The following is a 4,471-nucleotide window of genomic DNA, read 5'->3' as shown; positions in this document are numbered from 1 at the left end:
AGTGACTAAGTGAACAGCTTGAAGTGTCCCCTCAAGGTTTTCATTTCAAAATTGTCAGTCACGAAACAAACTAGTGCTGACAGCTCTCAGGTGGGTTACTGTTTGTAGGACAGGGCAGCAAAGATCAATAGAGGCCACTTCAAACATTGCTTCTGTGTAAGACTGTATGAGACTCCCAGTTATTGCAACAATATTACTATTTTTCCAGTTCAACTATTGCTCTACGTGCCAAGAAAGCCAAAGAGGCTATGACAATATCAATGTTTTAAGTCGAACACGTCACAAGAGTGTGGCATCTAAAGGCGGTTTTTAATAAAGAATACAAATGTTTTCTGTAGACTTGTCATGATGTGTTCTTGTTAAGTTTTATATTTTGTTAATTATAGTGTTTAGTAATTATTTCCTGTTTTATTTTGGATTCCTTCCTGGTGTCGCTTTAATCCCTGTGTATAGTGTCAAGTGCTTCCTTGTTTATTATCTCATTTGAATCCTCCTGTTTCTCCTTTTCCCTCTGTGTGCATTTCCTTAGTCTTGTTGTCACGGGGCAACCCTGTGCCCTCTAAAGTAATACACACACATGCATGCGCCAATGTTAAAACAGACACTCTTGAAGTAACATCAAGTCGGCTGAGAGGCCTGCGTTAATGTTAGCTTAGCATGAATAGCAACTAGTACTTGGTGTAAATGAGTTCCGACAAAACGTAAGAATAACTCATTGACAAATGGTGCCAAAGAAAACACACATGGACTATTTTTTACTTTGAAACATTGTATTCATTGTTTCACATGAAATATTCTACAATTCACTTAGCAGAAGCTTTTATCCAAAGCGACGTCCATCAGAGAGTAAGTACAACACAAGCAAGGATCTAGAAAAAAGGGAACAATGTCAGTAAGAGCAAACGATCAGCTTTGAGTCCGATTGGACACACAGGTGCTGACAGGAAGTGACCAGAGGCAAAGCACAACATTGACGGCAGTTCTTGAGAGCTCTAATCAGTATAGAAACCATCTTATAAGTCATCGTTTATCAAACAAAAACAATCGTGACAACCATCATCATCAATAATATGGAGACCATCATCATTAAGTTAGTAGGGATTCATGAAAGAGCTGGGTCTTTAGCTTTTCCTTAAAGGTGCAGAGGGACTTTGTTAGTCACCAGTTGCTCCACAGCCTTGCATGCACTCCTCTTTCTCAACCAGGAACTGTCAGTCAAACAGAGCTGGATCCTGGTTTGGGTGTACCAAGTGGAAGGCGCCAACTTTGGTAGAGGTGGAGGGGTGTTTAAATTGTTGAGATTAAATGTGTTTTTTAAATGGCGGTTGAAGTATTTACTTAAGTTGAAATGTATTTTGATATGCTTATAGCCTTATCGCAGGTATTTTGTGTTGTTCGCAGAATACTCTCCTGAGAGTTAATTGATTTCTAACCTCTTTAGGTGCCAACTCCTTTATAAGAGGAGGCTTGAGAGCCATACAGGTTTTCAGTGGCACAGTGTTGGAGAGTTCTTTGACAATACTCAAAGAGTGTAAAGAGCTGCAAAGGCCCAGACTGGCATTGTGTAGCGCTCCGTCTCTTCTTTTGTTTGTCACTTTTTGCATTTTGTTACTTTCCTTGCAGGTATTATTTTTCATTTTTAAATTTTTCTCAGGGTCTGCACCTTCTGCACATATATTCACTCGGACTGCGTTTTCCTAATTTTTGGGCCTAAAGCCACTTGGCCATCTTTACACTTTTCTCCAGTGTTTCTTGTCTTACTCCTGCCTATGTGTTAACCACCAGTTTTGATTGCCCTCATTGTCTTGACCTGTGTCGTTTGTCTCACCAGTGTTTGATTGCCTCTTGTATTTAGTCTCTGTGATTCTTCCCTTCTGTGTTAATTCATTGTCAGGTTATCCCCGACGTCAGACGTTTTCCTACCTTGAGTTTTTGTCTCAAGTTTGCTTCCTCATGGCTCCTTGTCTTGTTTTTTTGGAATATTTATTTGGACTCTTGTTTGTTTGAATATAAGTAAGATTTTGTTTGCCCTCTTTGTTTAAATATATTATTTTTGAGATTTGCAATTGGGTCCAGTTCCTTGTTTTTCCAGAATGTGACAAGACTACCTGCCAAGAAAGAAACAGCAGACAGACACATAACATCTGGCTGGAGAACATAATGTATCATTTAGCAACTAAAGACTGATACATTTCCCTTGGGAGTCGGAAGTGACCAAAAACAGAGCCAAATCAAAAAAAACCACAGCATTTTGAACTGTCATTTTCAAATCGAGAGAAATATGTTCTCAGATGAATGCTGTTGTTACTTCATGGATGATGGGTGTATGAAAAAAGCATATTTTTGCCAGCAAGTTTGCCATACCAAAATTTAGGGTTTTTGAAAATACATTCATTACTTATGATAGAAAAGGTGTTGTTCTAAGACACATTTGAAATATTGCAAACCTGTCCTTTAGGGTTTGTTGACCGTGCACACATCCCACTGTGTCAGGGTTCATGTCGGACAACACGTACTATATGATGTACTCTCTGCCCTGTAGCCTTTTTTTACATTACCTCTTTTTATATTCAGTCTAGTAAAGCAGAAATTATCAGATAAGTCAGTTGACCCAGATCAGGGTTTGTCACTTCTGTGGTGAAAGAACTGTGAAGAACGCGATGTAGCAACTACCCCTTTTAGAGTAGGCCACTCTCACTTTCACAGTTATTTAGGGCCTTAATGACAGTACTCTATTTGTGAACTCTTTGCAGATATGAAGGGAAGGCAGCATGACATGAAGTGAAAATAACTGATGACGTGTTGATGTTTAACAGTACGGTTGGTGTTGAGCTTTTGAGCAGGAAAGCAGTTTCAAAGTCTTTAGATATTTTGCTAAGCTGTTCTCTGAATTGAGCTTTTAACCTTCTTCCTCTTGAAAACACGTTTAAAGTATCACAGGCCAGGTTTAACAGTGTGACAAATTATTTTGTATTTTTATAGACTACTTCAGGCTATTCTACCACCTTTGACTTTGCTCCATTTCTCTGTGTCAACTACATCCTAAAATCCTTCCCCTCAGGATCATAACCGTGGCCTAATGTCCTGCAGTAAGTCTGATGGAGAAAATATTTTGAAGTGACGAAAGAACCGGAAATGTTTAGTGTATTTACTGAAGAATTTGCAGCAATGGATATCCGTTACGCTTTACAATAAGCCCAAGTGAGCTTGTTGCTGAGTGTCTGGCCATGTTGTGTATGGAGATTAGTGGGCTCTGTGTTTAAGTGAAACACCTAATGACTATAGGCATGAGGTAAACTGTCACAGTGAAAGAAGTGTTACCTCCCATAGCCTAGCGGTGCTTGTCCTGAGGTGACTTTACATGATCACCAGACTGATTGAAAATTTGAATACAACAGGCCTTTTACACAGCAGACATTTTGACTTGTACAGTAAGAAAATCTATGGAGGCCCATTTCTGCCAGAAAAAAAGAATAAAAGAAGATTAAATTGAGCCTTAATAAAAATGAAAAGCTGGAATAATTGCATAAAAGTCATAATTATAACACTCATGAGTAAAAAAAAAAATTAAATGTTGTGATGAAGTTTAAATTGTCTTTTTTTTTTTTTTAAGATTTTCTTTTTGTGCTTATATACCTTTAATGGGATGGATAGAGTGAGAAATCAGGGGAGAGAGAAAGTGGAGAATGATTTGAGGAAAAGAAGCGACAGGTAGGATTCCGACCAAGGCTCCCAAATTGTGGCACTTTACCCGCCATAAATGGGGCGCTACCTAACCGCTAGGTAGGCCATCAGCGCCCTGTCTAAGTACGTTAATGTTTGCAGATTTTCTTTTATCTTTGTTTTTCTAATCTATCAGAATTATAAATTTCTATCCATATCCTTTTTTATTATCACAATAATGTATTTTTTAAAAAGTCCTTTTTGCTTTTTTTCCATCCCATAAGTTTTAATTGTAATTCCATTGTAATGCCTTGATATGGGTAGGCTGATTTTTGTATTATCAAAGCTAAGTTTTTATCAATTTTATTCCTTTACTGGCAGAAATAGGCTTCCGCAGATCTTTGCTGTTTTCAAGTAGCCAACCCATGTAAGCCATAAAAAAACATGTCAACATGCATTAGCTTATTTAAAAAGTATTTTTTTTTAAATAGGCTACAGATTTAAACCTGCTTCTACTTTGGAATTTGGGCAAAAAGCCTGACAGTCATTCATGCAGCCTCACTTTAATTTCAGCTGACCGATTCAGTAAAGTCACCCAGAGAGGTCACATGCTGTACTAAAAGTGCAATAAAGTTTTGATCACCCACGAAATGACTCAACTGGATGTCCTTGAAGTTGTAATGGTTGCAGACGGAGGCTTGTCCCACACTCATCTCAAGAGGGGGCACAAACGGTAACGACCAATCAGCTTCGTCCACTGCGAGGAAGGCGGAGGAGACATTACAGCCCGCTACACATATACTCCGTG

The sequence above is a fragment of the Labrus mixtus genome, chromosome 17 (genome assembly GCF_963584025.1).
Source record: "Labrus mixtus chromosome 17, fLabMix1.1, whole genome shotgun sequence".
Taxonomy (NCBI): domain Eukaryota; kingdom Metazoa; phylum Chordata; class Actinopteri; order Labriformes; family Labridae; genus Labrus; species Labrus mixtus.
The sequence above is the reverse complement of the archived record's forward strand: the minus strand, read 5'-3'. Positions refer to the sequence as shown.